This window comes from Cebidichthys violaceus, unplaced genomic scaffold, assembly GCF_023349555.1.
Source record: "Cebidichthys violaceus isolate CVI_PGR_0920_01 unplaced genomic scaffold, fCebVio1.0.p SCAF_32, whole genome shotgun sequence".
NCBI lineage: Eukaryota > Metazoa > Chordata > Actinopteri > Perciformes > Stichaeidae > Cebidichthys > Cebidichthys violaceus.
Window position 1 is genome coordinate 1,415,581 of NW_027176506.1, and position 22,549 is coordinate 1,438,129.

The 22,549-nt window shown below is 45.9% G+C and overlaps 24 non-coding genes across 24 annotated transcripts; 10 read left to right on the forward strand and 14 right to left on the reverse strand.

Annotated features, from left to right (window-relative positions):
• Positions 1-303: 303 nt before the first annotated feature.
• trnav-aac (transfer RNA valine (anticodon AAC)) lies at positions 304-376 on the reverse strand. The gene has a single exon. It is a non-coding gene; the product is annotated as a tRNA-Val (tRNA).
• Positions 377-2,833: 2,457 nt separating this feature from the next.
• trnav-cac (transfer RNA valine (anticodon CAC)) lies at positions 2,834-2,906 on the reverse strand. The gene has a single exon. It is a non-coding gene; the product is annotated as a tRNA-Val (tRNA).
• A 1,193-nt stretch (positions 2,907-4,099) lies between these two features.
• trnav-cac (transfer RNA valine (anticodon CAC)) lies at positions 4,100-4,172 on the reverse strand. Its single transcript has one exon. It is a non-coding gene; the product is annotated as a tRNA-Val (tRNA).
• A 241-nt stretch (positions 4,173-4,413) lies between these two features.
• On the forward strand, positions 4,414-4,485 carry trnad-guc (transfer RNA aspartic acid (anticodon GUC)). Its single transcript has one exon. It is a non-coding gene; the product is annotated as a tRNA-Asp (tRNA).
• An 880-nt stretch (positions 4,486-5,365) lies between these two features.
• Positions 5,366-5,438, reverse strand: trnav-cac (transfer RNA valine (anticodon CAC)). Its single transcript has one exon. It is a non-coding gene; the product is annotated as a tRNA-Val (tRNA).
• A 241-nt stretch (positions 5,439-5,679) lies between these two features.
• Positions 5,680-5,751, forward strand: trnad-guc (transfer RNA aspartic acid (anticodon GUC)). The gene has a single exon. It is a non-coding gene; the product is annotated as a tRNA-Asp (tRNA).
• Positions 5,752-6,944: 1,193 nt separating this feature from the next.
• trnad-guc (transfer RNA aspartic acid (anticodon GUC)) lies at positions 6,945-7,016 on the forward strand. The gene has a single exon. It is a non-coding gene; the product is annotated as a tRNA-Asp (tRNA).
• An 879-nt stretch (positions 7,017-7,895) lies between these two features.
• On the reverse strand, positions 7,896-7,968 carry trnav-cac (transfer RNA valine (anticodon CAC)). The gene has a single exon. It is a non-coding gene; the product is annotated as a tRNA-Val (tRNA).
• Positions 7,969-8,209: 241 nt separating this feature from the next.
• trnad-guc (transfer RNA aspartic acid (anticodon GUC)) lies at positions 8,210-8,281 on the forward strand. Its single transcript has one exon. It is a non-coding gene; the product is annotated as a tRNA-Asp (tRNA).
• Positions 8,282-9,161: 880 nt separating this feature from the next.
• Positions 9,162-9,234, reverse strand: trnav-cac (transfer RNA valine (anticodon CAC)). Its single transcript has one exon. It is a non-coding gene; the product is annotated as a tRNA-Val (tRNA).
• Positions 9,235-9,475: 241 nt separating this feature from the next.
• On the forward strand, positions 9,476-9,547 carry trnad-guc (transfer RNA aspartic acid (anticodon GUC)). Its single transcript has one exon. It is a non-coding gene; the product is annotated as a tRNA-Asp (tRNA).
• A 1,193-nt stretch (positions 9,548-10,740) lies between these two features.
• trnad-guc (transfer RNA aspartic acid (anticodon GUC)) lies at positions 10,741-10,812 on the forward strand. Its single transcript has one exon. It is a non-coding gene; the product is annotated as a tRNA-Asp (tRNA).
• An 879-nt stretch (positions 10,813-11,691) lies between these two features.
• trnav-cac (transfer RNA valine (anticodon CAC)) lies at positions 11,692-11,764 on the reverse strand. The gene has a single exon. It is a non-coding gene; the product is annotated as a tRNA-Val (tRNA).
• A 1,193-nt stretch (positions 11,765-12,957) lies between these two features.
• trnav-cac (transfer RNA valine (anticodon CAC)) lies at positions 12,958-13,030 on the reverse strand. Its single transcript has one exon. It is a non-coding gene; the product is annotated as a tRNA-Val (tRNA).
• A 241-nt stretch (positions 13,031-13,271) lies between these two features.
• On the forward strand, positions 13,272-13,343 carry trnad-guc (transfer RNA aspartic acid (anticodon GUC)). The gene has a single exon. It is a non-coding gene; the product is annotated as a tRNA-Asp (tRNA).
• A 1,193-nt stretch (positions 13,344-14,536) lies between these two features.
• trnad-guc (transfer RNA aspartic acid (anticodon GUC)) lies at positions 14,537-14,608 on the forward strand. The gene has a single exon. It is a non-coding gene; the product is annotated as a tRNA-Asp (tRNA).
• Positions 14,609-15,487: 879 nt separating this feature from the next.
• Positions 15,488-15,560, reverse strand: trnav-cac (transfer RNA valine (anticodon CAC)). The gene has a single exon. It is a non-coding gene; the product is annotated as a tRNA-Val (tRNA).
• A 241-nt stretch (positions 15,561-15,801) lies between these two features.
• On the forward strand, positions 15,802-15,873 carry trnad-guc (transfer RNA aspartic acid (anticodon GUC)). Its single transcript has one exon. It is a non-coding gene; the product is annotated as a tRNA-Asp (tRNA).
• Positions 15,874-16,752: 879 nt separating this feature from the next.
• Positions 16,753-16,825, reverse strand: trnav-cac (transfer RNA valine (anticodon CAC)). The gene has a single exon. It is a non-coding gene; the product is annotated as a tRNA-Val (tRNA).
• A 1,192-nt stretch (positions 16,826-18,017) lies between these two features.
• Positions 18,018-18,090, reverse strand: trnav-cac (transfer RNA valine (anticodon CAC)). The gene has a single exon. It is a non-coding gene; the product is annotated as a tRNA-Val (tRNA).
• A 1,192-nt stretch (positions 18,091-19,282) lies between these two features.
• On the reverse strand, positions 19,283-19,355 carry trnav-cac (transfer RNA valine (anticodon CAC)). Its single transcript has one exon. It is a non-coding gene; the product is annotated as a tRNA-Val (tRNA).
• Positions 19,356-20,548: 1,193 nt separating this feature from the next.
• trnav-cac (transfer RNA valine (anticodon CAC)) lies at positions 20,549-20,621 on the reverse strand. Its single transcript has one exon. It is a non-coding gene; the product is annotated as a tRNA-Val (tRNA).
• Positions 20,622-20,862: 241 nt separating this feature from the next.
• On the forward strand, positions 20,863-20,934 carry trnad-guc (transfer RNA aspartic acid (anticodon GUC)). The gene has a single exon. It is a non-coding gene; the product is annotated as a tRNA-Asp (tRNA).
• An 879-nt stretch (positions 20,935-21,813) lies between these two features.
• Positions 21,814-21,886, reverse strand: trnav-cac (transfer RNA valine (anticodon CAC)). Its single transcript has one exon. It is a non-coding gene; the product is annotated as a tRNA-Val (tRNA).
• Between the last annotated feature and the right edge of the window lie 663 nt (positions 21,887-22,549).

Genomic DNA, 22,549 nt, shown 5'->3' on the forward strand with positions numbered 1-22,549 from the left:
GCAATCACTATTACAGATAGCACCTACAAGTACGAAGCCGTGGTTCACAACCAGAGAGTGGAGGATTGCTCACCCCTAGATGGGAGAGAGTGACTGCCCAAAATGACTGAGTTCAAGTATCTCTGAGAGAAAACATTATTCACATCGTGCTTCTTCTCATCCAGTTTGCTGGGAACACAACTCAAAAGATTTTGATTGTGTGGAGGAAGAGCTAACACTGGGGGAGTTGTACTTATTATCCAATTTACTGACAATTCCTCTAAGTAGAGTTTTATTGTGTGGAGTAAGCAGGAATAAGAAGAGTGTTTCCTCCCTGTTTTGAACAGGGGACCTTTTGCGTGTTAGGCAAACGTGATAACCACTACACTACGGAAACTGCTGAAAATGACTTTTACGCATGTGCCCAAGATCATGCTACATTCACACTTGATTGCAAACATTTCAGATGCCAGACAACATGATTTCTGAATGGATTCAGTCACAGCTGCTGTGCCATTGAGTGACAGTTGTTGTCGACTAAACTCAAAGCCTCCCTTGTATAGCTCTAAGAATTCCCTTTAAAGGCCGGAACAGCGCCACCTGTTTTTTTTTCCTAGCCAAAAGTGGTACTGGAGCAGTCCTCGTTAGTATAGTGGACAGTATCTCCGCTTGTCACGGGGAAGACCAGGGTTCGATTCCCTGACGGGGAGTTTTCTACCAGCTGCAAGTAAGACAACAGCCATTTAACACAGATTGTGGTGACATATCAAGCGTGTTCCTCCTGTCAGAGACCGCTTCACGTTGACGATATGATCAACAACCACAGCATGCATGAAAGTTTTTCACTGCTCATCAGAATGGAAAATTCATCACTACCAACATGCTGATATCTCAAATCATTTGTCCATGAAATGTGATATTCTTACCACACATTGGTTTAGGGGGGAAGCCATGGAGAAGGACTTCTGGTTGGTCTCAAGGAAGTTCTGGCAAACAATAAGACTACTCAGGAGCAGCACACAAGGTCCAGTTTTCAGTCAAGTGTGAAGCGGTTGGAATGAGAGTCGGCACCTACAAGGGAGGAGAACTGCTGTCCCTGACTCGGGGTATTGTCAGATGGTGGAACGAGCCCTGTGAGGAACTCCGGATCCCGACCAACTCAACTCGAGGTGCAGCTGAGGGACCTCAGAATTGCTTCTCTGCTCTTTGCAGATGATGTTGATCTGTTGGCTTCATCAGGCCGTGACCTTCAGCACACACTGGGGCAGTTTGCAGTCGAGTGTGAAGCAATCACTATTACAGATAGCACCTACAAGTACGAAGCCGTGGTTCACAACCAGAGAGTGGAGGATTGCTCACCCCTAGATGGGAGAGAGTGACTGCCCAAAATGACCGAGTTCAAGTATCTCTGAGAGAAAACATTATTCACATCGTGCTTCTTCTCATCCAGTTTGCTGGGAACACAACTCAAAAGATTTTGATTGTGTGGAGGAAGAGCTAACACTGGGGGAGTTGTACTTATTATCCAATTTACTGACAATTCCTCTAAGGAGAGTTTTATTGTGTGGAGTAAGCAGGAATAAGAAGAGTGTTTCCGCCCAGTTTCGAACGGGGGACCTTTTGCGTGTGAGGCAAACATGATAACCACTACACTACTGAAACTGCTGAAAATGACTTTTACGCATGTGCCCAAGATCATGCTACATTCACACTTGATTGCAAACATTTCAGATGCCAGACAACATGATTTCTGAATGGATTCAGTCACAGCTGCTGTGCCATTGAGTGACAGTTGTTGTCGACTAAACTCAAAGCCTCCCTTGTATAGCTCTAAGAATTCCCTTTAAAGGCCGGAACAGCGCCACCTTTTTTTTTTTCCTAGCCAAAAGTGGTACTGGAGCAGTCCTCGTTAGTATAGTGGACAGTATCTCCGCTTGTCACGGGGAAGACCAGGGTTTGATTCCCTGACGGGGAGTTTTCTACCAGCTGCAAGTAAGACAACAGCCATTTAACACAGATTGTGGTGACATATCAAGCGTGTTCCTCCTGTCAGAGACCACTTCACATTGACGATATGATCAACAACCACAGCATGCATGAAAGTTTTTCACTGCTCATCAGAATGGAAAATTCATCACTACCAACATGCTGATATCTCAAATCATTTGTCCATGAAATGTGATATTCTTACCACACATTGGTTTAGGGGGGAAGCCATGGAGAAGGACTTCTGGTTGGTCTCAAGGAAGTTCTGGCCAACAATGAGACTACTCAGGAGCAGCACACAAGGTCCAGTTTTCAGTCAAGTGTGAAGCGGTTGGAATGAGAGTCGGCACCTACAAGGGAGGAGAACTGCTGTCCCTGACTCGGGGTATTGTCAGATGGTGGAACGAGCCCTGTGAGGAACTCCGGATCCCGACCAACTCAACTCGAGGTGCAGCTGAGGGACCTCAGAATTGCTTCTCTGCTCTTTGCAGATGATGTTGATCTGTTGGCTTCATCAGGCCGTGACCTTCAGCACACACTGGGGCAGTTTGCAGTCGAGTGTGAAGCAATCACTATTACAGATAGCACCTACAAGTACGAAGCCGTGGTTCACAACCAGAGAGTGGAGGATTGCTCACCCCTAGATGGGAGTGAGTGACTGCCCAAAATGACCGAGTTCAAGTATCTCTGAGAGAAAACATTATTCACATAGTGCTTCTTTTCATCCAGTTTGCTGGGAACACAACTCAAAAGACTTTGATTGTGTGGAGGAAGAGCTAACACTGGGGGAGTTGTACTTATTATCCAATTTACTGACAATTCCTCTAAGGAGAGTTTTATTGTGTGGAGTAAGCAGGAATAAGAAGAGTGTTTCCGCCCAGTTTCGAACGGGGGACCTTTTGCGTGTGAGGCAAACATGATAACCACTACACTACGGAAACTGCTGAAAATGACTTTTACGCATGTGCCCAAGATCATGCTACATTCACACTTGATTGCAAACATTTCAGATGCCAGACAACATGATTTCTGAATGGATTCAGTCACAGCTGCTGTGCCATTGAGTGACAGTTGTTGTCGACTAAACTCAAAGCCTCCCTTGTATAGCTCTAAGAATTCCCTTTAAAGGCCGGAACAGCGCCACCTTTTTTTTTTTCCTAGCCAAAAGTGGTACTGGAGCAGTCCTCGTTAGTATAGTGGACAGTATCTCCGCTTGTCACGGGGAAGACCAGGGTTCGATTCCCTGACGGGGAGTTTTCTACCAGCTGCAAGTAAGACAACAGCCATTTAACACAGATTGTGGTGACATATCAAGCGTGTTCCTCCTGTCAGAGACCACTTCACATTGACGATATGATCAACAACCACAGCATGCATGAAAGTTTTTCACTGCTCATCAGAATGGAAAATTCATCACTACCAACATGCTGATATCTCAAATCATTTGTCCATGAAATGTGATATTCTTACCACACATTGGTTTAGGGGGGAAGCCATGGAGAAGGACTTCTGGTTGGTCTCAAGGAAGTTCTGGCCAACAATGAGACTACTCAGGAGCAGCACACAAGGTCCAGTTTTCAGTCAAGTGTGAAGCGGTTGGAATGAGAGTCGGCACCTACAAGGGAGGAGAACTGCTGTCCCTGACTCGGGGTATTGTCAGATGGTGGAACGAGCCCTGTGAGGAACTCCGGATCCCGACCAACTCAACTCGAGGTGCAGCTGAGGGACCTCAGAATTGCTTCTCTGCTCTTTGCAGATGATGTTGATCTGTTGGCTTCATCAGGCCGTGACCTTCAGCACACACTGGGGCAGTTTGCAGTCGATTGTGAAGCAATCACTATTACAGATAGCACCTACAAGTACGAAGCCGTGGTTCACAACCAGAGAGTGGAGGATTGCTCACCCCTAGATGGGAGTGAGTGACTGCCCAAAATGACCGAGTTCAAGTATCTCTGAGAGAAAACATTATTCACATAGTGCTTCTTTTCATCCAGTTTGCTGGGAACACAACTCAAAAGACTTTGATTGTGTGGAAGAAGAGCTAACACTGGGGGAGTTGTACTTATTATCCAATTTACTGACAATTCTTCTAAGGAGAGTTTTATTGTGTGGAGTAAGCAGGAATAAAGAAGAGTGTTTCCGCCCAGTTTCGAACGGGGGACCTTTTGCGTGTGAGGCAAACATGATAACCACTACACTACGGAAACTGCTGAAAATGACTTTTACGCATGTGCCCAAGATCATGCTACATTCACACTTGATTGCAAACATTTCAGATGCCAGACAACATGATTTCTGAATGGATTCAGTCACAGCTGCTGTGCCATTGAGTGACAGTTGTTGTCGACTAAACTCAAAGCCTCCCTTGTATAGCTCTAAGAATTCCCTTTAAAGGCCGGAACAGCGCCACCTGTTTTTTTTTCCTAGCCAAAAGTGGTACTGGAGCAGTCCTCGTTAGTATAGTGGACAGTATCTCCGCTTGTCATGCGGAAGACCAGGGTTCGATTCCCTGACGGGGAGTTTTCTACCAGCTGCAAGTAAGACAACAGCCATTTAACACAGATTGTGGTGACATATCAAGCGTGTTCCTCCTGTCAGAGACCACTTCACATTGACGATATGATCAACAACCACAGCATGCATGAAAGTTTTTCACTGCTCATCAGAATGGAAAATTCATCACTACCAACATGCTGATATCTCAAATCATTTGTCCATGAAATGTGATATTCTTACCACACATTGGTTTAGGGGGGAAGCCATGGAGAAGGACTTCTGGTTGGTCTCAAGGAAGTTCTGGCCAACAATGAGACTACTCAGGAGCAGCACACAAGGTCCAGTTTTCAGTCAAGTGTGAAGCGGTTGGAATGAGAGTCGGCACCTACAAGGGAGGAGAACTGCTGTCCCTGACTCGGGGTATTGTCAGATGGTGGAACGAGCCCTGTGAGGAACTCCGGATCCCGACCAACTCAACTCGAGGTGCAGCTGAGGGACCTCAGAATTGCTTCTCTGCTCTTTGCAGATGATGTTGATCTGTTGGCTTCATCAGGCCGTGACCTTCAGCACACACTGGGGCAGTTTGCAGTCGATTGTGAAGCAATCACTATTACAGATAGCACCTACAAGTACGAAGCCGTGGTTCACAACCAGAGAGTGGAGGATTGCTCACCCCTAGATGGGAGTGAGTGACTGCCCAAAATGACCGAGTTCAAGTATCTCTGAGAGAAAACATTATTCACATAGTGCTTCTTTTCATCCAGTTTGCTGGGAACACAACTCAAAAGACTTTGATTGTGTGGAAGAAGAGCTAACACTGGGGGAGTTGTACTTATTATCCAATTTACTGACAATTCTTCTAAGGAGAGTTTTATTGTGTGGAGTAAGCAGGAATAAAGAAGAGTGTTTCCGCCCAGTTTCGAACGGGGGACCTTTTGCATGTGAGGCAAACGTGATAACCACTACACTACGGAAACTGCTGAAAATGACTTTTACGCATGTGCCCAAGATCATGCTACATTCACACTTGATTGCAAACATTTCAGATGCCAGACAACATGATTTCTGAATGGATTCAGTCACAGCTGCTGTGCCATTGAGTGACAGTTGTTGTCGACTAAACTCAAAGCCTCCCTTGTATAGCTCTAAGAATTCCCTTTAAAGGCCGGAACAGCGCCACCTGTTTTTTTTTCCTAGCCAAAAGTGGTACTGGAGCAGTCCTCGTTAGTATAGTGGACAGTATCTCCGCTTGTCATGCGGAAGACCAGGGTTCGATTCCCTGACGGGGAGTTTTCTACCAGCTGCAAGTAAGACAACAGCCATTTAACACAGATTGTGGTGACATGTCAAGCGTGTTCCTCCTGTCAGAGACCACTTCACATTGACTATATGATCAACAACCACAGCATGCATGAAAGTTTTTCACTGCTCATCAGAATGGAAAATTCATCACTACCAACATGCTGATATCTCAAATCATTTGTCCATGAAATGTGATATTCTTACCACACATTGGTTTAGGTTGGAAGCCATGGAGAAGGACTTCTGGTTGGTCTCAAGGAAGTTCTGGCAAACAATAAGACTACTCAGGAGCAGCACACAAGGTCCAGTTTTCAGTCAAGTGTGAAGCGGTTGGAATGAGAGTCGGCACCTACAAGGGAGGAGAACTGCTGTCCCTGACTCGGGGTATTGTCAGATGGTGGAACGAGCCCTGTGAGGAACTCCGGATCCCGACCAACTCAACTCGAGGTGCAGCTGAGGGACCTCAGAATTGCTTCTCTGCTCTTTGCAGATGATGTTGATCTGTTGGCTTCATCAGGCCGTGACCTTCAGCACACACTGGGGCAGTTTGCAGTCGAGTGTGAAGCAATCACTATTACAGATAGCACCTACAAGTACGAAGCCGTGGTTCACAACCAGAGAGTGGAGGATTGCTCACCCCTAGATGGGAGTGAGTGACTGCCCAAAATGACCGAGTTCAAGTATCTCTGAGAGAAAACATTATTCACATAGTGCTTCTTTTCATCCAGTTTGCTGGGAACACAACTCAAAAGACTTTGATTGTGTGGAGGAAGAGCTAACACTGGGGGAGTTGTACTTATTATCCAATTTACTGACAATTCCTCTAAGGAGAGTTTTATTGTGTGGAGTAAGCAGGAATAAGAAGAGTGTTTCTGCCCAGTTTCGAACGGGGGACCTTTTGCGTGTGAGGCAAACATGATAACCACTACACTACGGAAACTGCTGAAAATGACTTTTACGCATGTGCCCAAGATCATGCTACATTCACACTTGATTGCAAACATTTCAGATGCCAGACAACATGATTTCTGAATGGATTCAGTCACAGCTGCTGTGCCATTGAGTGACAGTTGTTGTCGACTAAACTCAAAGCTTCCCTTGTATAGCTCTAAGAATTCCCTTTAAAGGCCGGAACAGCGCCACCTGTTTTTTTTTCCTAGCCAAAAGTTATACTGGAGCAGTCCTCGTTAGTATAGTGGACAGTATCTCCGCTTGTCACGCGGAAGACCAGGGTTCGATTCCCTGACGGGGAGTTTTCTACCAGGTGCAAGTAAGACAACAGCCATTTAACACAGATTGTGGTGACATATCAAGCGTGTTCCTCCTGTCAGAGACCACTTCACATTGACGATATGATCAACAACCACAGCATGCATGAAAGTTTTTCACTGCTCATCAGAATGGAAAATTCATCACTACCAACATGCTGATATCTCAAATCATTTGTCCATGAAATGTGATATTCTTACCACACATTGGTTTAGGGGGGAAGCCATGGAGAAGGACTTCTGGTTGGTCTCAAGGAAGTTCTGGCAAACAATAAGACTACTCAGGAGCAGCACACAAGGTCCAGTTTTCAGTCAAGTGTGAAGCGGTTGGAATGAGAGTCGGCACCTACAAGGGAGGAGAACTGCTGTCCCTGACTCGGGGTATTGTCAGATGGTGGAACGAGCCCTGTGAGGAACTCCGGATCCCGACCAACTCAACTCGAGGTGCAGCTGAGGGACCTCAGAATTGCTTCTCTGCTCTTTGCAGATGATGTTGATCTGTTGGCTTCATCAGGCCGTGACCTTCAGCACACACTGGGGCAGTTTGCAGTCGAGTGTGAAGCAATCACTATTACAGATAGCACCTACAAGTACGAAGCCGTGGTTCACAACCAGAGAGTGGAGGATTGCTCACCCCTAGATGGGAGTGAGTGACTGCCCAAAATGACCGAGTTCAAGTATCTCTGAGAGAAAACATTATTCACATAGTGCTTCTTTTCATCCAGTTTGCTGGGAACACAACTCAAAAGACTTTGATTGTGTGGAGGAAGAGCTAACACTGGGGGAGTTGTACTTATTATCCAATTTACTGACAATTCCTCTAAGTAGAGTTTTATTGTGTGGAGTAAGCAGGAATAAGAAGAGTGTTTCCACCCAGTTTCGAACGGGGGACCTTTTGCGTGTGAGGCAAACATGATAACCACTACACTACGGAAACTGCTGAAAATGACTTTTACGCATGTGCCCAAGATCATGCTACATTCACACTTGATTGCAAACATTTCAGATGCCAGACAACATGATTTCTGAATGGATTCAGTCACAGCTGCTGTGCCATTGAGTGACAGTTGTTGTCAACTAAACTCAAAGCCTCCCTTGTATAGCTCTAAGAATTCCCTTTAAAGGCCGGAACAGCGCCACCTTTTTTTTTTTCCTAGCCAAAAGTGGTACTGGAGCAGTCCTCGTTAGTATAGTGGACAGTATCTCCGCTTGTCACGCGGAAGACCAGGGTTCGATTCCCTGACGGGGAGTTTTCTACCAGCTGCAAGTAAGACAACAGCCATTTAACACAGATTGTGGTGACATATCAAGCGTGTTCCTCCTGTCAGAGACCACTTCACATTGACGATATGATCAACAACCACAGCATGCATGAAAGTTTTTCACTGCTCATCAGAATGGAAAATTCATCACTACCAACATGCTGATATCTCAAATCATTTGTCCATGAAATGTGATATTCTTACCACACATTGGTTTAGGGGGGAAGCCATGGAGAAGGACTTCTGGTTGGTCTCAAGGAAGTTCTGGCCAACAATGAGACTACTCAGGAGCAGCACACAAGGTCCAGTTTTCAGTCAAGTGTGAAGCGGTTGGAATGAGAGTCGGCACCTACAAGGGAGGAGAACTGCTGTCCCTGACTCGGGGTATTGTCAGATGGTGGAACGAGCCCTGTGAGGAACTCCGGATCCCGACCAACTCAACTCGAGGTGCAGCTGAGGGACCTCAGAATTGCTTCTCTGCTCTTTGCAGATGATGTTGATCTGTTGGCTTCATCAGGCCGTGACCTTCAGCACACACTGGGGCAGTTTGCAGTCGATTGTGAAGCAATCACTATTACAGATAGCACCTACAAGTACGAAGCCGTGGTTCACAACCAGAGAGTGGAGGATTGCTCACCCCTAGATGGGAGTGAGTGACTGCCCAAAATGACCGAGTTCAAGTATCTCTGAGAGAAAACATTATTCACATAGTGCTTCTTTTCATCCAGTTTGCTGGGAACACAACTCAAAAGACTTTGATTGTGTGGAAGAAGAGCTAACACTGGGGGAGTTGTACTTATTATCCAATTTACTGACAATTCTTCTAAGGAGAGTTTTATTGTGTGGAGTAAGCAGGAATAAAGAAGAGTGTTTCCGCCCAGTTTCGAACGGGGGACCTTTTGCATGTGAGGCAAACGTGATAACCACTACACTACGGAAACTGCTGAAAATGACTTTTACGCATGTGCCCAAGATCATGCTACATTCACACTTGATTGCAAACATTTCAGATGCCAGACAACATGATTTCTGAATGGATTCAGTCACAGCTGCTGTGCCATTGAGTGACAGTTGTTGTCGACTAAACTCAAAGCCTCCCTTGTATAGCTCTAAGAATTCCCTTTAAAGGCCGGAACAGCGCCACCTGTTTTTTTTTCCTAGCCAAAAGTGGTACTGGAGCAGTCCTCGTTAGTATAGTGGACAGTATCTCCGCTTGTCATGCGGAAGACCAGGGTTCGATTCCCTGACGGGGAGTTTTCTACCAGCTGCAAGTAAGACAACAGCCATTTAACACAGATTGTGGTGACATGTCAAGCGTGTTCCTCCTGTCAGAGACCACTTCACATTGACTATATGATCAACAACCACAGCATGCATGAAAGTTTTTCACTGCTCATCAGAATGGAAAATTCATCACTACCAACATGCTGATATCTCAAATCATTTGTCCATGAAATGTGATATTCTTACCACACATTGGTTTAGGTTGGAAGCCATGGAGAAGGACTTCTGGTTGGTCTCAAGGAAGTTCTGGCAAACAATAAGACTACTCAGGAGCAGCACACAAGGTCCAGTTTTCAGTCAAGTGTGAAGCGGTTGGAATGAGAGTCGGCACCTACAAGGGAGGAGAACTGCTGTCCCTGACTCGGGGTATTGTCAGATGGTGGAACGAGCCCTGTGAGGAACTCCGGATCCCGACCAACTCAACTCGAGGTGCAGCTGAGGGACCTCAGAATTGCTTCTCTGCTCTTTGCAGATGATGTTGATCTGTTGGCTTCATCAGGCCGTGACCTTCAGCACACACTGGGGCAGTTTGCAGTCGAGTGTGAAGCAATCACTATTACAGATAGCACCTACAAGTACGAAGCCGTGGTTCACAACCAGAGAGTGGAGGATTGCTCACCCCTAGATGGGAGTGAGTGACTGCCCAAAATGACCGAGTTCAAGTATCTCTGAGAGAAAACATTATTCACATAGTGCTTCTTTTCATCCAGTTTGCTGGGAACACAACTCAAAAGACTTTGATTGTGTGGAGGAAGAGCTAACACTGGGGGAGTTGTACTTATTATCCAATTTACTGACAATTCCTCTAAGGAGAGTTTTATTGTGTGGAGTAAGCAGGAATAAGAAGAGTGTTTCTGCCCAGTTTCGAACGGGGGACCTTTTGCGTGTGAGGCAAACATGATAACCACTACACTACGGAAACTGCTGAAAATGACTTTTACGCATGTGCCCAAGATCATGCTACATTCACACTTGATTGCAAACATTTCAGATGCCAGACAACATGATTTCTGAATGGATTCAGTCACAGCTGCTGTGCCATTGAGTGACAGTTGTTGTCGACTAAACTCAAAGCTTCCCTTGTATAGCTCTAAGAATTCCCTTTAAAGGCCGGAACAGCGCCACCTGTTTTTTTTTCCTAGCCAAAAGTTATACTGGAGCAGTCCTCGTTAGTATAGTGGACAGTATCTCCGCTTGTCACGCGGAAGACCAGGGTTCGATTCCCTGACGGGGAGTTTTCTACCAGGTGCAAGTAAGACAACAGCCATTTAACACAGATTGTGGTGACATATCAAGCGTGTTCCTCCTGTCAGAGACCACTTCACATTGACGATATGATCAACAACCACAGCATGCATGAAAGTTTTTCACTGCTCATCAGAATGGAAAATTCATCACTACCAACATGCTGATATCTCAAATCATTTGTCCATGAAATGTGATATTCTTACCACACATTGGTTTAGGGGGGAAGCCATGGAGAAGGACTTCTGGTTGGTCTCAAGGAAGTTCTGGCAAACAATAAGACTACTCAGGAGCAGCACACAAGGTCCAGTTTTCAGTCAAGTGTGAAGCGGTTGGAATGAGAGTCGGCACCTACAAGGGAGGAGAACTGCTGTCCCTGACTCGGGGTATTGTCAGATGGTGGAACGAGCCCTGTGAGGAACTCCGGATCCCGACCAACTCAACTCGAGGTGCAGCTGAGGGACCTCAGAATTGCTTCTCTGCTCTTTGCAGATGATGTTGATCTGTTGGCTTCATCAGGCCGTGACCTTCAGCACACACTGGGGCAGTTTGCAGTCGAGTGTGAAGCAATCACTATTACAGATAGCACCTACAAGTACGAAGCCGTGGTTCACAACCAGAGAGTGGAGGATTGCTCACCCCTAGATGGGAGTGAGTGACTGCCCAAAATGACCGAGTTCAAGTATCTCTGAGAGAAAACATTATTCACATAGTGCTTCTTTTCATCCAGTTTGCTGGGAACACAACTCAAAAGACTTTGATTGTGTGGAGGAAGAGCTAACACTGGGGGAGTTGTACTTATTATCCAATTTACTGACAATTCCTCTAAGGAGAGTTTTATTGTGTGGAGTAAGCAGGAATAAGAAGAGTGTTTCCGCCCAGTTTCGAACGGGGGACCTTTTGCGTGTGAGGCAAACATGATAACCACTACACTACGGAAACTACTGAAAATGACTTTTACGCATGTGCCCAAGATCATGCTACATTCACACTTGATTGCAAACATTTCAGATGCCAGACAACATGATTTCTGAATGGATTCAGTCACAGCTGCTGTGCCATTGAGTGACAGTTGTTGTCGACTAAACTCAAAGCCTCCCTTGTATAGCTCTAAGAATTCCCTTTAAAGGCCGGAACAGCGCCACCTTTTTTTTTTTCCTAGCCAAAAGTGGTACTGGAGCAGTCCTCGTTAGTATAGTGGACAGTATCTCCGCTTGTCACGGGGAAGACCAGGGTTTGATTCCCTGACGGGGAGTTTTCTACCAGCTGCAAGTAAGACAACAGCCATTTAACACAGATTGTGGTGACATATCAAGCGTGTTCCTCCTGTCAGAGACCACTTCACATTGACGATATGATCAACAACCACAGCATGCATGAAAGTTTTTCACTGCTCATCAGAATGGAAAATTCATCACTACCAACATGCTGATATCTCAAATCATTTGTCCATGAAATGTGATATTCTTACCACACATTGGTTTAGGGGGGAAGCCATGGAGAAGGACTTCTGGTTGGTCTCAAGGAAGTTCTGGCCAACAATGAGACTACTCAGGAGCAGCACACAAGGTCCAGTTTTCAGTCAAGTGTGAAGCGGTTGGAATGAGAGTCGGCACCTACAAGGGAGGAGAACTGCTGTCCCTGACTCGGGGTATTGTCAGATGGTGGAACGAGCCCTGTGAGGAACTCCGGATCCCGACCAACTCACATCGAGGTGCAGCTGAGGGACCTCAGAATTGCTTCTCTGCTCTTTGCAGATGATGTTGATCTGTTGGCTTCATCAGGCCGTGACCTTCAGCACACACTGGGGCAGTTTGCAGTCGATTGTGAAGCAATCACTATTACAGATAGCACCTACAAGTACGAAGCCGTGGTTCACAACCAGAGAGTGGAGGATTGCTCACCCCTAGATGGGAGTGAGTGACTGCCCAAAATGACCGAGTTCAAGTATCTCTGAGAGAAAACATTATTCACATAGTGCTTCTTTTCATCCAGTTTGCTGGGAACACAACTCAAAAGACTTTGATTGTGTGGAAGAAGAGCTAACACTGGGGGAGTTGTACTTATTATCCAATTTACTGACAATTCTTCTAAGGAGAGTTTTATTGTGTGGAGTAAGCAGGAATAAAGAAGAGTGTTTCCGCCCAGTTTCAAACGGGGGACCTTTTGCATGTGAGGCAAACGTGATAACCACTACACTACGGAAACTGCTGAAAATGACTTTTACGCATGTGCCCAAGATCATGCTACATTCACACTTGATTGCAAACATTTCAGATGCCAGACAACATGATTTCTGAATGGATTCAGTCACAGCTGCTGTGCCATTGAGTGACAGTTGTTGTCGACTAAACTCAAAGCCTCCCTTGTATAGCTCTAAGAATTCCCTTTAAAGGCCGGAACAGCGCCACCTGTTTTTTTTTCCTAGCCAAAAGTGGTACTGGAGCAGTCCTCGTTAGTATAGTGGACAGTATCTCCGCTTGTCATGCGGAAGACCAGGGTTCGATTCCCTGACGGGGAGTTTTCTACCAGCTGCAAGTAAGACAACAGCCATTTAACACAGATTGTGGTGACATGTCAAGCGTGTTCCTCCTGTCAGAGACCACTTCACGTTGACTATATGATCAACAACCACAGCATGCATGAAAGTTTTTCACTGCTCATCAGAATGGAAAATTCATCACTACCAACATGCTGATATCTCAAATCATTTGTCCATGAAATGTGATATTCTTACCACACATTGGTTTAGGGGGGAAGCCATGGAGAAGGACTTCTGGTTGGTCTCAAGGAAGTTCTGGCAAACAATAAGACTACTCAGGAGCAGCACACAAGGTCCAGTTTTCAGTCAAGTGTGAAGCGGTTGGAATGAGAGTCGGCACCTACAAGGGAGGAGAACTGCTGTCCCTGACTCGGGGTATTGTCAGATGGTGGAACGAGCCCTGTGAGGAACTCCGGATCCCGACCAACTCAACTCGAGGTGCAGCTGAGGGACCTCAGAATTGCTTCTCTGCTCTTTGCAGATGATGTTGATCTGTTGGCTTCATCAGGCCGTGACCTTCAGCACACACTGGGGCAGTTTGCAGTCGAGTGTGAAGCAATCACTATTACAGATAGCACCTACAAGTACGAAGCCGTGGTTCACAACCAGAGAGTGGAGGATTGCTCACCCCTAGATGGGAGTGAGTGACTGCCCAAAATGACCGAGTTCAAGTATCTCTGAGAGAAAACATTATTCACATAGTGCTTCTTTTCATCCAGTTTGCTGGGAACACAACTCAAAAGACTTTGATTGTGTGGAAGAAGAGCTAACACTGGGGGAGTTGTACTTATTATCCAATTTACTGACAATTCCTCTAAGGAGAGTTTTATTGTGTGGAGTAAGCAGGAATAAGAAGAGTGTTTCTGCCCAGTTTCGAACGGGGGACCTTTTGCGTGTGAGGCAAACATGATAACCACTACACTACGGAAACTGCTGAAAATGACTTTTACGCATGTGCCCAAGATCATGCTACATTCACACTTGATTGCAAACATTTCAGATGCCAGACAACATGATTTCTGAATGGATTCAGTCACAGCTGCTGTGCCATTGAGTGACAGTTGTTGTCGACTAAACTCAAAGCTTCCCTTGTATAGCTCTAAGAATTCCCTTTAAAGGCCGGAACAGCGCCACCTGTTTTTTTTTCCTAGCCAAAAGTTATACTGGAGCAGTCCTCGTTAGTATAGTGGACAGTATCTCTGCTTGTCACGCGGAAGACCAGGGTTCGATTCCCTGACGGGGAGTTTTCTACCAGGTGCAAGTAAGACAACAGCCATTTAACACAGATTGTGGTGACATATCAAGCGTGTTCCTCCTGTCAGAGACCACTTCACATTGACGATATGATCAACAACCACAGCATGCATGAAAGTTTTTCACTGCTCATCAGAATGGAAAATTCATCACTACCAACATGCTGATATCTCAAATCATTTGTCCATGAAATGTGATATTCTTACCACACATTGGTTTAGGGGGGAAGCCATGGAGAAGGACTTCTGGTTGGTCTCAAGGAAGTTCTGGCAAACAATAAGACTACTCAGGAGCAGCACACAAGGTCCAGTTTTCAGTCAAGTGTGAAGCGGTTGGAATGAGAGTCGGCACCTACAAGGGAGGAGAACTGCTGTCCCTGACTCGGGGTATTGTCAGATGGTGGAACGAGCCCTGTGAGGAACTCCGGATCCCGACCAACTCAACTCGAGGTGCAGCTGAGGGACCTCAGAATTGCTTCTCTGCTCTTTGCAGATGATGTTGATCTGTTGGCTTCATCAGGCCGTGACCTTCAGCACACACTGGGGCAGTTTGCAGTCGAGTGTGAAGCAATCACTATTACAGATAGCACCTACAAGTACGAAGCCGTGGTTCACAACCAGAGAGTGGAGGATTGCTCACCCCTAGATGGGAGTGAGTGACTGCCCAAAATGACCGAGTTCAAGTATCTCTGAGAGAAAACATTATTCACATAGTGCTTCTTTTCATCCAGTTTGCTGGGAACACAACTCAAAAGACTTTGATTGTGTGGAGGAAGAGCTAACACTGGGGGAGTTGTACTTATTATCCAATTTACTGACAATTCCTCTAAGGAGAGTTTTATTGTGTGGAGTAAGCAGGAATAAGAAGAGTGTTTCCGCCCAGTTTCGAACGGGGGACCTTTTGCGTGTGAGGCAAACATGATAACCACTACACTACGGAAACTACTGAAAATGACTTTTACGCATGTGCCCAAGATCATGCTACATTCACACTTGATTGCAAACATTTCAGATGCCAGACAACATGATTTCTGAATGGATTCAGTCACAGCTGCTGTGCCATTGAGTGACAGTTGTTGTCGACTAAACTCAAAGCCTCCCTTGTATAGCTCTAAGAATTCCCTTTAAAGGCCGGAACAGCGCCACCTGTTTTTTTTTCCTAGCCAAAAGTGGTACTGGAGCAGTCCTCGTTAGTATAGTGGACAGTATCTCCGCTTGTCATGCGGAAGACCAGGGTTCGATTCCCTGACGGGGAGTTTTCTACCAGCTGCAAGTAAGACAACAGCCATTTAACACAGATTGTGGTGACATGTCAAGCGTGTTCCTCCTGTCAGAGACCACTTCACATTGACTATATGATCAACAACCACAGCATGCATGAAAGTTTTTCACTGCTCATCAGAATGGAAAATTCATCACTACCAACATGCTGATATCTCAAATCATTTGTCCATGAAATGTGATATTCTTACCACACATTGGTTTAGGGGGGAAGCCATGGAGAAGGACTTCTGGTTGGTCTCAAGGAAGTTCTGGCAAACAATAAGACTACTCAGGAGCAGCACACAAGGTCCAGTTTTCAGTCAAGTGTGAAGCGGTTGGAATGAGAGTCGGCACCTACAAGGGAGGAGAACTGCTGTCCCTGACTCGGGGTATTGTCAGATGGTGGAACGAGCCCTGTGAGGAACTCCGGATCCCGACCAACTCAACTCGAGGTGCAGCTGAGGGACCTCAGAATTGCTTCTCTGCTCTTTGCAGATGATGTTGATCTGTTGGCTTCATCAGGCCGTGACCTTCAGCACACACTGGGGCAGTTTGCAGTCGAGTGTGAAGCAATCACTATTACAGATAGCACCTACAAGTACGAAGCCGTGGTTCACAACCAGAGAGTGGAGGATTGCTCACCCCTAGATGGGAGTGAGTGACTGCCCAAAATGACCGAGTTCAAGTATCTCTGAGAGAAAACATTATTCACATAGTGCTTCTTTTCATCCAGTTTGCTGGGAACACAACTCAAAAGACTTTGATTGTGTGGAGGAAGAGCTAACACTGGGGGAGTTGTACTTATTATCCAATTTACTGACAATTCCTCTAAGGAGAGTTTTATTGTGTGGAGTAAGCAGGAATAAGAAGAGTGTTTCCGCCCAGTTTCGAACGGGGGACCTTTTGCGTGTGAGGCAAACATGATAACCACTACACTACGGAAACTGCTGAAAATGACTTTTACGCATGTGCCCAAGATCATGCTACATTCACACTTGATTGCAAACATTTCAGATGCCAGACAACATGATTTCTGAATGGATTCAGTCACAGCTGCTGTGCCATTGAGTGACAGTTGTTGTCGACTAAACTCAAAGCCTCCCTTGTATAGCTCTAAGAATTCCCTTTAAAGGCCGGAACAGCGCCACCTTTTTTTTTTTCCTAGCCAAAAGTGGTACTGGAGCAGTCCTCGTTAGTATAGTGGACAGTATCTCTGCTTGTCACGGGGAAGACCAGGGTTCGATTCCCTGACGGGGAGTTTTCTACCAGCTGCAAGTAAGACAACAGCCATTTAACACAGATTGTGGTGACATATCAAGCGTGTTCCTCCTGTCAGAGACCACTTCACATTGACGATATGATCAACAACCACAGCATGCATGAAAGTTTTTCACTGCTCATCAGAATGGAAAATTCATCACTACCAACATGCTGATATCTCAAATCATTTGTCCATGAAATGTGATATTCTTACCACACATTGGTTTAGGGGGGAAGCCATGGAGAAGGACTTCTGGTTGGTCTCAAGGAAGTTCTGGCCAACAATGAGACTACTCAGGAGCAGCACACAAGGTCCAGTTTTCAGTCAAGTGTGAAGCGGTTGGAATGAGAGTCGGCACCTACAAGGGAGGAGAACTGCTGTCCCTGACTCGGGGTATTGTCAGATGGTGGAACGAGCCCTGTGAGGAACTCCGGATCCCGACCAACTCAACTCGAGGTGCAGCTGAGGGACCTCAGAATTGCTTCTCTGCTCTTTGCAGATGATGTTGATCTGTTGGCTTCATCAGGCCGTGACCTTCAGCACACACTGGGGCAGTTTGCAGTCGAGTGTGAAGCAATCACTATTACAGATAGCACCTACAAGTACGAAGCCGTGGTTCACAACCAGAGAGTGGAGGATTGCTCACCCCTAGATGGGAGTGAGTGACTGCCCAAAATGACCGAGTTCAAGTATCTCTGAGAGAAAACATTATTCACATAGTGCTTCTTTTCATCCAGTTTGCTGGGAACACAACTCAAAAGACTTTGATTGTGTGGAGGAAGAGCTAACACTGGGGGAGTTGTACTTATTATCCAATTTACTGACAATTCCTCTAAGGAGAGTTTTATTGTGTGGAGTAAGCAGGAATAAGAAGAGTGTTTCCACCCAGTTTCGAACGGGGGACCTTTTGCGTGTGAGGCAAACATGATAACCACTACACTACGGAAACTGCTGAAAATGACTTTTACGCATGTGCCCAAGATCATGCTACATTCACACTTGATTGCAAACATTTCAGATGCCAGACAACATGATTTCTGAATGGATTCAGTCACAGCTGCTGTGCCATTGAGTGACAGTTGTTGTCGACTAAACTCAAAGCCTCCCTTGTATAGCTCTAAGAATTCCCTTTAAAGGCCGGAACAGCGCCACCTTTTTTTTTTTCCTAGCCAAAAGTGGTACTGGAGCAGTCCTCGTTAGTATAGTGGACAGTATCTCCGCTTGTCACGCGGAAGACCAGGGTTTGATTCCCTGACGGGGAGTTTTCTACCAGCTGCAAGTAAGACAACAGCCATTTAACACAGATTGTGGTGACATATCAAGCGTGTTCCTCCTGTCAGAGACCACTTCACATTGACGATATGATCAACAACCACAGCATGCATGAAAGTTTTTCACTGCTCATCAGAATGGAAAATTCATCACTACCAACATGCTGATATCTCAAATCATTTGTCCATGAAATGTGATATTCTTACCACACATTGGTTTAGGGGGGAAGCCATGGAGAAGGACTTCTGGTTGGTCTCAAGGAAGTTCTGGCAAACAATAAGACTACTCAGGAGCAGCACACAAGGTCCAGTTTTCAGTCAAGTGTGAAGCGGTTGGAATGAGAGTCGGCACCTACAAGGGAGGAGAACTGTTGTCCCTGACTCGGGGTATTGTCAGATGGTGGAACGAGCCCTGTGAGGAACTCCGGATCCCGACCAACTCAACTCGAGGTGCAGCTGAGGGACCTCAGAATTGCTTCTCTGCTCTTTGCAGATGATGTTGATCTGTTGGCTTCATCAGGCCGTGACCTTCAGCACACACTGGGGCAGTTTGCAGTCGAGTGTGAAGCAATCACTATTACAGATAGCACCTACAAGTACGAAGCCGTGGTTCACAACCAGAGAGTGGAGGATTGCTCACCCCTAGATGGGAGTGAGTGACTGCCCAAAATGACCGAGTTCAAGTATCTCTGAGAGAAAACATTATTCACATAGTGCTTCTTTTCATCCAGTTTGCTGGGAACACAACTCAAAAGACTTTGATTGTGTGGAGGAAGAGCTAACACTGGGGGAGTTGTACTTATTATCCAATTTACTGACAATTCCTCTAAGGAGAGTTTTATTGTGTTGAGTAAGCAGGAATAAGAAGAGTGTTTCCGCCCAGTTTCGAACGGGGGACCTTTTGCGTGTGAGGCAAACATGATAACCACTACACTACGGAAACTGCTGAAAATGACTTTTACGCATGTGCCCAAGATCATGCTACATTCACACTTGATTGCAAACATTTCAGATGCCAGACAACATGATTTCTGAATGGATTCAGTCACAGCTGCTGTGCCATTGAGTGACAGTTGTTGTCGACTAAACTCAAAGCCTCCCTTGTATAGCTCTAAGAATTCCCTTTAAAGGCCGGAACAGCGCCACCTTTTTTTTTTTCCTAGCCAAAAGTGGTACTGGAGCAGTCCTCGTTAGTATAGTGGACAGTATCTCCGCTTGTCACGGGGAAGACCAGGGTTTGATTCCCTGACGGGGAGTTTTCTACCAGCTGCAAGTAAGACAACAGCCATTTAACACAGATTGTGGTGACATATCAAGCGTGTTCCTCCTGTCAGAGACCACTTCACATTGACGATATGATCAACAACCACAGCATGCATGAAAGTTTTTCACTGCTCATCAGAATGGAAAATTCATCACTACCAACATGCTGATATCTCAAATCATTTGTCCATGAAATGTGATATTCTTACCACACATTGGTTTAGGGGGGAAGCCATGGAGAAGGACTTCTGGTTGGTCTCAAGGAAGTTCTGGCCAACAATGAGACTACTCAGGAGCAGCACACAAGGTCCAGTTTTCAGTCAAGTGTGAAGCGGTTGGAATGAGAGTCGGCACCTACAAGGGAGGAGAACTGCTGTCCCTGACTCGGGGTATTGTCAGATGGTGGAACGAGCCCTGTGAGGAACTCCGGATCCCGACCAACTCAACTCGAGGTGCAGCTGAGGGACCTCAGAATTGCTTCTCTGCTCTTTGCAGATGATGTTGATCTGTTGGCTTCATCAGGCCGTGACCTTCAGCACACACTGGGGCAGTTTGCAGTCGATTGTGAAGCAATCACTATTACAGATAGCACCTACAAGTACGAAGCCGTGGTTCACAACCAGAGAGTGGAGGATTGCTCACCCCTAGATGGGAGTGAGTGACTGCCCAAAATGACCGAGTTCAAGTATCTCTGAGAGAAAACATTATTCACATAGTGCTTCTTTTCATCCAGTTTGCTGGGAACACAACTCAAAAGACTTTGATTGTGTGGAAGAAGAGCTAACACTGGGGGAGTTGTACTTATTATCCAATTTACTGACAATTCTTCTAAGGAGAGTTTTATTGTGTGGAGTAAGCAGGAATAAAGAAGAGTGTTTCCGCCCAGTTTCGAACGGGGGACCTTTTGCATGTGAGGCAAACGTGATAACCACTACACTACGGAAACTGCTGAAAATGACTTTTACGCATGTGCCCAAGATCATGCTACATTCACACTTGATTGCAAACATTTCAGATGCCAGACAACATGATTTCTGAATGGATTCAGTCACAGCTGCTGTGCCATTGAGTGACAGTTGTTGTCGACTAAACTCAAAGCCTCCCTTGTATAGCTCTAAGAATTCCCTTTAAAGGCCGGAACAGCGCCACCTGTTTTTTTTTCCTAGCCAAAAGTGGTACTGGAGCAGTCCTCGTTAGTATAGTGGACAGTATCTCCGCTTGTCATGCGGAAGACCAGGGTTCGATTCCCTGACGGGGAGTTTTCTACCAGCTGCAAGTAAGACAACAGCCATTTAACACAGATTGTGGTGACATGTCAAGCGTGTTCCTCCTGTCAGAGACCACTTCACATTGACTATATGATCAACAACCACAGCATGCATGAAAGTTTTTCACTGCTCATCAGAATGGAAAATTCATCACTACCAACATGCTGATATCTCAAATCATTTGTCCATGAAATGTGATATTCTTACCACACATTGGTTTAGGGGGGAAGCCATGGAGAAGGACTTCTGGTTGGTCTCAAGGAAGTTCTGGCAAACAATAAGACTACTCAGGAGCAGCACACAAGGTCCAGTTTTCAGTCAAGTGTGAAGCGGTTGGAATGAGAGTCGGCACCTACAAGGGAGGAGAACTGCTGTCCCTGACTCGGGGTATTGTCAGATGGTGGAACGAGCCCTGTGAGGAACTCCGGATCCCGACCAACTCAACTCGAGGTGCAGCTGAGGGACCTCAGAATTGCTTCTCTGCTCTTTGCAGATGATGTTGATCTGTTGGCTTCATCAGGCCGTGACCTTCAGCACACACTGGGGCAGTTTGCAGTCGAGTGTGAAGCAATCACTATTACAGATAGCACCTACAAGTACGAAGCCGTGGTTCACAACCAGAGAGTGGAGGATTGCTCACCCCTAGATGGGAGTGAGTGACTGCCCAAAATGACCGAGTTCAAGTATCTCTGAGAGAAAACATTATTCACATAGTGCTTCTTTTCATCCAGTTTGCTGGGAACACAACTCAAAAGACTTTGATTGTGTGGAGGAAGAGCTAACACTGGGGGAGTTGTACTTATTATCCAATTTACTGACAATTCCTCTAAGGAGAGTTTTATTGTGTGGAGTAAGCAGGAATAAGAAGAGTGTTTCCGCCCAGTTTCGAACGGGGGACCTTTTGCGTGTGAGGCAAACATGATAACCACTACACTACGGAAACTGCTGAAAATGACTTTTACGCATGTGCCCAAGATCATGCTACATTCACACTTGATTGCAAACATTTCAGATGCCAGACAACATGATTTCTGAATGGATTCAGTCACAGCTGCTGTGCCATTGAGTGACAGTTGTTGTCGACTAAACTCAAAGCCTCCCTTGTATAGCTCTAAGAATTCCCTTTAAAGGCCGGAACAGCGCCACCTTTTTTTTTTTCCTAGCCAAAAGTGGTACTGGAGCAGTCCTCGTTAGTATAGTGGACAGTATCTCCGCTTGTCACGGGGAAGACCAGGGTTCGATTCCCTGACGGGGAGTTTTCTACCAGCTGCAAGTAAGACAACAGCCATTTAACACAGATTGTGGTGACATATCAAGCGTGTTCCTCCTGTCAGAGACCACTTCACATTGACGATATGATCAACAACCACAGCATGCATGAAAGTTTTTCACTGCTCATCAGAATGGAAAATTCATCACTACCAACATGCTGATATCTCAAATCATTTGTCCATGAAATGTGATATTCTTACCACACATTGGTTTAGGGGGGAAGCCATGGAGAAGGACTTCTGGTTGGTCTCAAGGAAGTTCTGGCCAACAATGAGACTACTCAGGAGCAGCACACAAGGTCCAGTTTTCAGTCAAGTGTGAAGCGGTTGGAATG